Below are 12,548 nucleotides of genomic sequence, written 5' to 3' on the forward strand. Positions count from 1 at the left end.
CCACCTTTCGAATGTTTCCGAAACGCGCAGGCTCTTTTTCGGTCATCATCTGAGTTCCTTCATAAAGCCACTCATGGACGAGTGTACTTCAAGGAAGTGATTATCGAGCTACCCGACACGTGGCCAAGGAGGGCCAGCGCACGGGGGCTCTCGGAGAGCATGTTCGAGAGAAGCGACGTGCGCGTGGACGGGCCCACCAAGCTCCTCGGTGACAGGCCGTTCACTCAGCAACAGGATGTTTGCGGTCGGCCTGGTGATTTCATCCACCTTACCCCAGGATTCCTGGCCCAAACACAAAAATTGGCCGCGCGGAGGAAGCTGAACCCAGGCAAGTTGGAATCTCTCGCACTTGTTGGATTTTAGTTATTTTTTTTAAATTCTGCAACACGGCACTCTATCGTTATTTAGCTTGGGGTTGGAAGTTTTTGGAGTGCTTGTGCTTTGTTTGGGAGTTCTGCTTTAAATTTTAGCGGCACTCTTCGTTCACAAGAAGGTTGCACGGGGCATCTGCGCTTATGTGCATCTTACAACGTTTGCGTGCAAGCGCAATCGTCCTCTTGTTTTGTGCCCTACTCGCTGTCCGTTGCAGTGACTGGTAGCCCAACCGGCCGCCCTTTTCTATTGCCTAACATTTGGTATAAAGACTGTTTTGGCTTAACGAAGGTACAAAGAAAGGTCAATCTCATTGTTAAGCTGCCGGTACCAGTTGAGGACGCAAGATCCCAAATCAAAATGGCAGCATCTCGACTCCGCGGATGATGGCGAAGGTGCGGAGTACGGGGACTCGAAATGACATCCAAGTTGCGCCCCAACCGTCATTCGATTTGAGCCGCGAGTTGCACCTTGATTATTCCCTGAATGAAACTGCAACGCACGACTCAAATCGAATTTCGCTTGATTTTCGCTTGGTGGTGGTGTGCGCACGGATGGACGCCGACGGACATTGGGAGGTCCTAAGGTACTCTGCACCGTTACAGGCGAGGGAGTAAGCCGTTTGACTCTCAGGCACCAACTCACGGTCATAGCCCAATGGGTAAGACGACTGACACTAACTCTGTCTGGTCTACCAGATACAGGCTTGAATCCTTCCGGTGCCTGCGTGATTTTTTACGATTGTAAATGCTATGCGCACGGACGCGGAGGGAGATTATAGCCCCGTTTACATTGACGCGACGAGGGCGCGTTGAGCTACCTCGACCCCTCCCGCGTATATGAGCTCTATTCAGAGCGTCGAGGCGAGGGGACCGGAGGAATTCCCTGAAAAGGACCTACCGTATTTCTACGATTCTAGCGCGCACCTTATTTTGCTAAAAAGTAGCCTTAAAATTGTGTGCGCGTTACTATCGGGCTCAAAACCGAAACAGGCTTTAAATCGGCCAGCAGCATTGCCTTAGACACGAGGTCCTACGAAAATCCAACTCAATCTAATAAAAAAATCGGTCAAGACCACGTGAATGAATTCCAGCGCACTAATTCCTGAATGACACACTTTGGTCAGCTGTTAAACATTTTTTTCCTACTGCAATTATCGCGTCACACGCAGAATCATGAAGTTCAAGACACTTGAAATCGCAAGCAGCATCAATGTTCCCCGCTATAGTTTTATTTACTGCAGGAGCTGGATAAGCAAGCTTACGAAGCACAATTTATTTTTTGGCTGCCACAGTTGCATGCGTAAAATAAAATCTCCTCCTTCCAGATACGTGGTGTCAAGTCATTTACATCTACGCGGTAGAGCCGGCGTCAAATTATTTTTTTTTTCGAATATTACTGCGCGAACCTACCCGCGCGTTAAAATTGGTGGCGCGTTATAATCATGCAAATTCGGTATTCAGCTCCCCGCGGCCCGCCGACTCAGCCCGACGAGCGCGTCAACTCACCCCCTGCCTCCGAGTCGAACCGACTCGCCCCGACGGCTTTTGAACTCACCAAGTGCGCTTATACATAGGTGCGTAGAGTCGAAAAAACCCGTTTTTCTCAACTCAACTCTAGCCCCGTGTACATGGACGCGACGGGGGCGGGGTGAGTTGAGTGGCGGGTTCAGCTTACCTCGACGCGTCCGAGTTTATATGAACCCCTTCCAAAGAATCGAGGTGAGGGGAGCGGCGGGGTTCACGGAAAAGGGGCTACCGTATTTTCACGATTCTAACGCGCACCCTCTTTTGCTAAAAGGTAGCCTTAATATTTGTGTGCGCGTTACAATCGGGCTCAAAACCGAAATAGGCTTTAAAGCGACCAGCAGCATTGCCATGCGCAACGGACACGAAGTACCCGCAAAATCCAACTCAATCCAATCAAAACAATCCGTCAACACCACGTGAGTGAATTTCGGCGCACTGATTCCCCAAAGGCATGCCGCATACCCTGGTCAGCTGTTGCACATGTTTTTGTGCTTCTGCTTAGCCCCTAACGCTTAGAATTATGAAGATCAAGGCACTTGAAATCGCAAGCAACTTCAGTGTTCCCCGCTATAACTTTATTTCCAGCATCAGATGGATAAGCAACCTTGTGAAGCACAATTCATTTTTGGCTTCCAGTCGGGTCAAAGTAAACGGGGCTTATAAGTGGACGCGGTGAGTCGAAAAGCCGTCGGGGCGAGTCCGTTCGACTCGCAGGCGGGGGGTGCGTCGCGCGCTCGTCGGGGTGAGTCGGCGGGCCGCGGGGAGCTGAATACCGTATTTGCACGATTATAACGCGCCACCGAGTGTACCGCGCGGGTAGGTTCGCGCATGAAAATCCCGAAGAATAAGTGACCGTCGGCGTTACCGCGCAGGTGTAAAATACATGACACTACTTACTTAGAAGAAGGAGATTTTATTTTGCGCAGTCAAACTGTGGCAGCCAAAAATAAATTGTGCTTCGTAAACATGCTTATCCAGCTCCTGCAGGGAATAAAACTATAGCGGGAAACATTGAAGCTGTTTGCGATTTCAAGTGTCTGGACCTTCATAATTCTACGTGTGACGGGCTAATTGCAATAGTAGAAAAATGTGTAACCGTTGACCAAGGTATGTCATTCAAGAATGAGTGCGCCGAAATTCACTGATATTGACGGATTTTTTTATTGGATTGAGTTGGAGTTTGGGAGGACCTCATGCCTACGGCAATGTTGCTGGCCGATTTAAAACCTGTTTCGGTTTTGAGCCCGATTGTAACCCGCACACAGATTTTAAGGTTAGCTTTTAGCAAAGAAGGTGCGCGCTAGAATCGTAGAAATACGGTAGCTCCTTCTCTGGCAGTCCCCCGGTTCCCTCGCCTCGAGTCTTTGAATGGAGCTCATATATACGCGTGAGGGGTCGAGGTAGCTGAACCCGCCAGTCGACTTGACCCTCTCTCGTCGGGTCCATGTATCCGGGGCTATTGACCCGACGAGGGAGAGTTGAGTTGAGAAAAACAGGTTTTCTAGACTCAACGCACTGGCTGCCGCAGTTCTAGTTTCTGGTTATCGGTGATGGCGTCTTTCCGCGGACTTTCGGTGATCACGGTTGATTACCACGGCATCTGGGGACGGCCAACATCGCGGACGGGGTAAGTTGAAAAGCCGTCAGGGCGAGTCTTTAAGCGTCTTAGGCGGTGTGACCTCCCAGCAAGTAGGGCGCTTTGTGGCAGGAATTGGTTGCAGGGAAGATCTCAGGGTGCTTTGTATGTTTAGGCATGCCCAGAGGGTGTGTTCATTGTTGGGGTATTGGTCGCAGTGTGAGCATTTTGGTGTGCCTGGAAGCCCGTCTATGTAGAGTTGGTATGTGTTGTGTTGGTAGCGTGCCAGTTTGTGCTCGTCGAATGAGGACAGCGTCAGAGCGGGCGAATTTTCTGGGGTAGGGGAGGGTGGTTGTCTGATCTCTGACGTCTCGTAAGTTCTTTCTACGAGTCTGACGCATTTCTCGGCGGCGCTCTTTTGAGTCATAGAAGCGAGGCCAGGGTATTGTGGTGCCCGGTAAAGAGCAGCTCGGGCTAAGGCGTGGGCCTTCTCATTCCCCTTCACACCTGCGTGTCCAGGGACACATATCACAGTAGTATGAAGCTCGGGGTGGTTACGTGTGATGCTGGCGAGTGTGTAGCGCATGTGGGGGTACATGTGATTCTCTCGTAGATTGCGAATCGCAGATTTGCTGTCCCTGATGACCAGTTTTGTTTGACCTTGATGTGCTTCTTTGGCGTTGACACAGGCTAGCCCGAAGCTAAAGGTTGCTCTGACTCCGTAATGTGTGTTACAGCTTACGTTTTCGTGCACGAATGGGCGCACTTCCGGTACGGAATATTCGACGAATACGGAAGCCTGGGTTTCAAGAAGTATCCCCTCACCTACTGCCTCAACGGGAAGGTGAGTAAACGCTGTGAGCTGCGTACTTTTTTAAATGCAGAGCATTTCTTAGCCTCGCCTCTTCCTGCGTCGGACGGCGTCCACAGCTCCGCGTCCGCAGCAGGTGCGCGCATGCGTCGTAGTCAGCCCGTTCGCTCGTCACCCCCGCAACGCTCCGTCGCGGTCTCGGCCACGGCCGGGCTGGAGGAGCGGCGGGCGCGCACTTTCATATGAAAGTGCGTGCTCGCCGCTCCTCCAGTCCGGCCGTGTCTCGGCGTAACAGGTGCGTGATAGCAGCGCGGTGGGGCGTAGAAGAGCGCGCGCTGCTTGCGCATGCGCGCTCTCCCCCCCGTACCGCTCTCACTCTACTGCGCGCGCTGCAAATATAAAGCCGCTAGCGGTCGCTCGTGCTTCAGTCACTGCGTTGCTCCTTCCTTTCTTGGTTGACGCTCGTGCCCACGTTTACTCGTGTCTGCTACTCCAGCATCACGGAAGAAGCGATGGAAGCAACACTGCCTTCAACCAGTACTGAGGCCCCAATGCTCTGCATTTACTCGTCTTCCCCTCGCGGGAAGGCGCGGGAATTTTTTTCAGAATGCGAGACGAATGGGGCGTATGAGTAAATTCTTGAAAAAAAGCTTAACAGTAACCTTCAAGGGGAAAAAAAAACTCGCCATTAATTTGCAAGATGGGATTTCAGAGAAAATAAAATTAAGCTTAGCAAATGTGGGTAAAAGGATAATGCTGGTGAGTGTTGCCAACCCAAATCACCTTGACAGAAAAACACTAAGAAACAACAACACGCTAATTCACTGGTTAACAGAATGACCAAATAGCTAAAACAAAACCCTTGGGACTGAAACCATTTGGGAGCTGCTATTCTGGACTCTGCACACCGGCTACAGTCCCAAATAATCATTGGTAGGTTTTCTTATCACAAGCGTCGGAAATTCCAACACAAGCGCCGAGGTTTTCTAGCGCCACCGCTCGAGCATTGACAAACAAGTTCATCCTCCTGACGGAAGAGCGTGGTAAAGGAGATTTAGTTGGGGTGAATACTTGGCATGACTTTCTACCGATAGGGGCACGACCAGTATTCTTAGATCAGAGTGTTCGAAATACCCTTAAATCCTTCCTTTGAACCTAAATTGGCCATACGGGCGTGATTTTAGTACACAAAGGAGCTTTCAGCGTTCGTTTCAGCATCACCCCACTGTGTACTTCTTTTAAAGGAGCCATGAAGACAAAATACAAGTTGAGTTTATTAGAAAGACTGCTCAGCCCCGATAACAATGATACCAATATCATCGCAATCTTCGAACAAATAACGGATATATTAAAGAAAACGTGTGAAGCCATGGCGACCCCCTAGCCAATTTCCCGCAACTTTTCTATGACGTCACGGAACCTTGTTTGTGCGATTGGCGGCTGCCTAACTGACCTGTCGCGACGACACATGACTAGACGTCTGTAATGGGGCCTCTAGTTCCATTTGACCGCATCACTTGAACGCTAACGTGCAGTTAACGCACTAAAAATTGTTTTATTGTTGGCCCGTATGACGTCATTCTTGCTCATAACACGTCACTGTGGCGCGAAATTTGAAAGTTCTTAAAAAATTCTTGCGTTTTTTTCGTTAAAAAACATCTTTTGTGGCTCTAATGGAGCTGAGTGAGATACTGAATCCTAGTTCTTTCAAATTAAACGAAGTTGCATTTTCTCTTCATGGCTCCTTTAAAGACGTTATTGTTGGGCTAGTTAAACGCAGAAATTTTGGTCTGCCTGTCTGTCTGTCTGTGACATGAATCAGCCACCCGGCCAAAGTGAAAAAACTGCGCAATGGTCTTTATACCCACAGCCAAATCTAAACTTTTAAGTCCGGTGTTAATGTTCATACTTGTAAACGTTGTTGAAGGAGAACAAGACATTACGCCAATATGAGGCAGAAAATCAATACATGAGTGGTATTTTCAGTGTTACTTTATTAAACAATTCACGAATGCTTGGTTTTTGCGATATCAAATAAGATACCATATCAACTGCAGAAAACCGTCGCCTGCTGTGGCCCGCGCTACCTGGCGGCATTTAAAAAAATCGAACAGCAACAGCAACGAAAGGTTCCGCTAGATAGGTTCCGCGTTCCGCTTGGAACGCTCGTGGAGTAGGGCAACGCGGTTCTTTAAACGTTGTAGTACGGTGCCTCGATTAACGCGCGTCTCCGCCGTACAGCAGCGCTGGCATCGAGACACCCGGTTTGGAGCAGTGGAACGCGGGAAATTTAGATTTATTTGGGCAAACACCTGGCGTGTTACTTTGGGAGGAACGGGACGGGAGAACACCATGAGAGATGATCGGGAAAGAGAAGGGATGCATTACTTGCCAAGGGCGCCAGTCGACTGTCGTCTTCCGTCGACATTTGCAACGGAAGGAGCAGATACGCGGCCATTTTTTAATTTCGGGCTTGTAAAGACGATACTGTCTATCTGTCTGTCTGTCTGTCTGTCTCTGTCTGTCTGTCTGTCTGTCTGTCTGTCTGTCTGTCTGTCATTCGGTCGGTCGGTCGGTCGGTCGGTCGTGCGTTCCTCGATACAGCCGCCCGGCCAAAAGCTAAAATGAATTCTCGAGTGAGACGTTTATATTGTCCCGGACGACAGGTGGGGCCTGCAAACCGTAAGGTGGAATGCTTGAATTGCTGTGAATTGATAGCGGCGGCCTAGAGTTTTTGACGCCAAGCACGCAACCAAGGGCTCTCGTCCTATTCTTCTTCCCGGGGATGACGATCGCTGCAGCGTCAGTATATGCAGAACATTTTCAATCGACTAAACATAGAAATAGGCTCCATATTTGCCAGCATTGCTCAGCAAAAAAGTTAATCTTAGGCTTGCTTCAGGAAAAAACGTTGAAACATAGCTGTCGTTTGCAGCGTTCTTTCATTAAAAGTAGATGCGTGCTCGGTGTTTCCGAGAGCGAACAAAAAAGCTTTGTGAGAACGATGTTTTAACCACAAAATGCAGACAAGACTGTCGTCCCATCCTCTCTGTCGTGGCGGAAGCGCCAAGTCTCAAGTCCCTATACGTGGCGCATAAGTGCGAACGCGGCAACGTTGAACTCCGCTAACCTGCTGTGGGTGGACTGAACTGAAGGCGGGCTAAGTGGGAGCGGGGGGAGGAAACAAAGGAGCCATTAACGTGGCACGAGCGCCAGAGGACTACCGTCTTTCGACAACATTTGCAGCTACAAGAGGAGATACTTGGCCGTTTTTTTTTTTTCACCCGAATGACCGTTTCTCTCTACAGATTGCCCTCAACGCCTGCTCGGAGAGGCTAACTTTCACCCATAGAAATCCTAAAGGCTCGAGTTGCAAGATTGACAAGGAATGTCAGTTGGTGGAGCCCTGCGTAGTCACTATCTTCCAACCTAAACTGCGACACGTCAATTCTTCCGTTATGTTCATGCCCTACATTGAAAATGTGAGAGCATTTCTGTGCTCCTTTGTTTGATTGATCCCCGCACACCTTGGTGCAGACAGTAGGATAAATAAATGAATAAATAAATAAATAAATAAATAAATAAATAAATAAATAAATAAATAAATAAATAAATAAATGCAATTCGAGGGTTCGAGAAACAATCAAGCCGTAAGATCAGTTCTCGCGGAGCTGATAAATAAATAAATAAATAAATAAATAAATAAATAAATAAATAAATAAATAAATAAATAAATAAAATAAAAATAAAAGCAGAACCCTGATGTACTTAACCTGCATAACAGTTTTGAAGCCAGCCAAAGAAGCGAAAAGCATTTTTTACTCGTCGTCAGAACAGTGTAGAAAAAACATATTCTGGCCTTCGAGTTTTGTTCTTGAGTGTTTATTTAAAGCGGCCATGAAAACAAACTTAAATTCGTTCATTAAAAGTAGTTCTTTGCCTCGATAGCAATGATATGAATTTTGTCGCAAGCATAAAATAATAGAGACACTAGGAAAACGAATGTAGCAATGACGACCTCCCAGCGATTTTTATAGAACGCCAGAGAAACTCGTTCGTGGGATTGGCCGCGTCCAACCCAAGCCACCGCAGAGAAAGACGATTGGGCTATTGTACTCGGGCCTGTAGTGTTCCACTTGTCTACTAACGTGTAGGGAAAACACGAAACTGTTTTAGTTCTGGCCCATATCACGTCACGGCAGTGCAAATTAAATTTGAAAGTGTTTCAGTAATTCTGGCTCTTTTTTGGTTACACCAACCTCTTTCAGGGTTGGGTTGGAACTAAGGGACGTGCCACAAACAAGTTCTTTAAAATAACAGATATGCATTGTCTTCATGTCCCATTCAGGAGTGTCTCACGCTTACAAGAGCGTAAAGACGTGAAAGGTGTGGCAGCTACGATTTATGAGAAGCAGATGCAGCTCGAACTGGTCAACATAAAACTAGCAGCAAGAAATATCCATAAATTATGATGTTGCACAGCAGTAATAAAACATTACCGTCGTGTGGGTTTTTGATGGTAGTTTCTTCGGGAGCCGTTTAAAAGGGACACTGAAGTGAATTTGTCAAGCTCCCATTTTTGCTTGCAGTGCGTAGACTTGCTCAAATTGACTCTTTTCATCGTTTATCCGGGCGATAAGGCGGTAATAACTTTATAAAGCTTGAAAGAAAAACTACCATGTGCGTTTGGTGGCGGCCGCACAAACTAAACGCTGTGACGACGGGAGGAGGTGCACTGTGATTGGACGATGTCCACGACTAGCATACAAGTTTCAGTTTCGGTTCTGTAAAACAACATGCTTGACAACCGACGTTATCTGATGGGCATTCTCGATATCTCAGTAATCGTCATATCGCGCTTCTGCCATATGTCGGCTGTAAAATGCCTAAGATAAGCCTCCCAGGATGGCTTGGAATGATAGCAATCACTAGCCGAGGCCTACGCAGTGGATGAACGCCCTGCGCGTCACCGCAGACGCTCAAATTCCATGCGCTTTTCCCCCATATTTGGAGCTTGCCTCACGCATGCCTGAATCGTAAAAAGCGTGTTCGCACCAGTCCAAGGTTCTGTTAATTCTGGCCTGTGCCCACTGCCCACGAGCAGTCGGTACTTATGGCAACAGCGCGCCAACGAGAACTCGCTAGCGCGTCAGTCTCAGTCTGCGCGCGTTCTGCGACCTCGTTCGAGGAGCAGTGAACGTTACGGCCCAAAAATGAACTCGGTATAGAAAACATCGGCCGAAAACGAAACAAAATCACCTTACAAAAAACAGTATCCGTGGGGACTGAAACTTGCAACTTGCAGAATAACATGCCTAGTGCCCCAGACCACTCGGCCACGGGCGAGCGCTGCCGGAGAATGAAATATGAGGTATGTAATGTATAACCAGTTTACACTTTTACACTTTTAGTTTTAGCGTTTGAAGCAGCTTAGGTGACTATCTGTTGTATAGCGATCTTGCAGTAAGCGTCCCCCACATTTCCACAGCATCTCAAGGTCTAGCATTTGCATTTCTTAGACGGAAAAGAGTTCGCATGTGCGTAGTCGTGCTGCTGACCGCTGTGCTTGTTCACCCAGCGCAAAAAAGTGCTTCCTCCTCCCTAGTTCTACGCTGTGCGGTAAAAGTTTCAGTTCATTTTATTTCCTTAGTGCCTGTATTGGCTTCGCTGACTCTTCTCCCGCCTTCAAGTGGCCTTATGTTTTCCTACTAGCGTACCATTCAGCGAAGCGTCGCATGTGCAATTGTGCAGCGCTTGTGTGAAGCGACCTGGACTTGCAGCTTGAACCAGTGTACAAACTAACAAACTAAAGAAACGCACATTCTTCCATTCACAAACGCGTCCCGGCTCAGTTTCAATTAACCGAGCGAGCGAATTGCGACGACGCGTCGGCGGCCGGCGGACTAAACGCTGTACCAAAACGCTGGGACGACTGACTGTGGCTGCGTTCCAATTCGCGGACAGCTTCGTAGACAGCCTACGAAGCAGTCTAACTAGACGTCTAAAGGAATAAAATTGGAACGGCGCCGTGGTCGCAAGCGCAACACCAGCGCAGACGACAGCGTCATAGCAGACATGTTGAGTTGCGCAAGCCGCAGGTTTCGTAACTATTATTACCGTTGTCATTACAAATGTTACGTAATTAAAAAAACTAAACAAAGTCATCTTCGTCACTAGTAACTTATACTAAATATTTAATTAGAGGAACAAGTGCTTTTGTTTTACATTAATACGCAAAAAGGTGGCGCTGGCGTCACCTATTAGTTTAGACAGGAAGGTAGCCTGCATCGTTGCTGACTTCGATGCTGTCTCCTTGAAGCAGTCTTCGTTGACTGCTTCGTTCGAATTGGAACGGGGCTTAACATGGCGTACTGTCCGCGAAGACGGCAACGAAGCTGTCTAAACGGTAAATTGGAACGCACCCTGTGTCAAGGTCAGCGATCCGTGCAGTAGCGCAGCCAAGCCAAGTCATCTCCTCCTGACGTCTCACGAAAATGCCACAGAAAATGGTCGAGATGCACAGAGGAGGACAGCATTTTCAAATTGATTTTTGTACTAAATAAATTCGCTTGAACGCACTCAGAGTGGTCGAAACGTGGCCTGTGGACTCCGGAGGACAATTGGCGCTAGTAATTCCGCAATGTTTACAAATCACTTCAGTGTCCCTTTTAAGTTTCGACTTGTATGTACTGTATTTAGGACATACACCAACTCCTTTGCTTTTATTTTTACTAGGTGATGGTACTGACCGTTAACTTTTTTTTTGTAATTTGAAAACTTCAACTCACGACGAATGCGTGATTTCTTTTGGGGCTTTACTATTTTTACAGGTGAAGCAGTTTTGTGAAGGGAACAACGGACCTCAACGCCATAATGCACTGGCCCCTAACAAGCACAATAAACTCTGCCAAGAGAGGTCGGCGTGGGAAGTGATCAGCGAGAACGATGACTTCAAAGGGTGCGTGATTGTCAGTGCGACACTTAATCCCGCAGGCCGAATTTATCGTTAAAGTGAGAGAGAGAGAGAGAATCAACTTTTACTGAGCCCTTTAAAAAGGTGTGTGCGCGCAGGCACCAGATGGGGTGGTTCCCTAGTCACGGGACCCATATGTGTCCAGCAGCTCCTGGCCCCTGGCCACCAGTCCGTACTGAGTAGCGAGGTCGGGGCTGGACAGCAAGGTCTCCCATCGCTCGAGGGGGTTGGGGATAGGGGTGGGGGGAAGGGAAAGTGGGGGGGTCTTGAGTTTCGTGCACTCCCCTATGATGTGCGCGAGAGTGCCTCTCTTCTCCTTGCAGAACGGGCAGGAGCTGTCGTGCTCGGCCGGGTACATTCTGTTCAGGAGCACAGGATGCGCCAGCGACCCCGCTTGCATGCGACGAACAATCGCCTGCTGTCGTCTGTCCAGCTGCGGATGCGGACCGGGAAGCCTACATCGCTCGTTTCGGTACATTTGGACAATCTCTTTGTAGCTCGTGGCGGGGTGCGGTAGCTCGTCCTCGGCCCGGATTGACATCTCTCGGGCGTGGTGGTCGGCCAGGAGGTTGCCTTCCACCTGCGAGTGAGCCGGGACCCACACGAGCTTGATCGCTCGTCCCGGTGGTCTTCGTTTGTTCAGAATGGCTAGTGCCGCGGGAGAGACTCTCCCCCTCCGGTAGCGCGCGTATGCCATCTTGGAGTCGGTCACCACGGTCTTCGCCTCCGGCGTAGCCAGGGCGAGGGCCACGGCCACCTCTTCTGCTTCGCCCGGGTCCTTTGTGCGCACCGACGCACTGGTGACCAGTTTGTCGATGGTGGTGACGACCGCCGTTGCCTTCGTGCCGTGTTTCGGGAGCGAAGCGTCGACATAGAGTACCCGAGGGTCCTCTTCCAGCTGCCGGGCCAGAGCTTTGGCCCGCGCCGATCGCCTCTCGTCGTGCCTTCCCGCTTGCATGTTACGGGGAAGGGGTTTAGTCTCGATTGATTTTTGCCACTCCTTGGGTAGCGCCACCATCTCTGGCTGTGGTTCGATCTGCCATCCGATCTTTCTCAGGACGGCCCGGCCGTGCTCGGTCTTGCTCAGCCGTATTCGTTGGTTCGACAGGTGAGCCTCAATCAGCTCTTCCGTGGTGTTGAGCGTGCCCATGTCCATCAGACGTTGCGTCGACGAGTACATCGGCATGACCATGGCGGTCTTTGTTGCTTTTCTTACGGTCGCGTTGAGCGCTTCCCTGTCCGCCTTCGTCAGCCGGAGATACGGGGCGGAGTAGGTGACGCGCGACA

Source organism: Haemaphysalis longicornis, unplaced genomic scaffold (genome assembly GCF_048455015.1).
Source record: "Haemaphysalis longicornis isolate Haplotype H1 unplaced genomic scaffold, Haemaphysalis longicornis Haplotype H1 scaffold_10, whole genome shotgun sequence".
Classification (NCBI taxonomy): Eukaryota; Metazoa; Arthropoda; class Arachnida; order Ixodida; family Ixodidae; genus Haemaphysalis; species Haemaphysalis longicornis.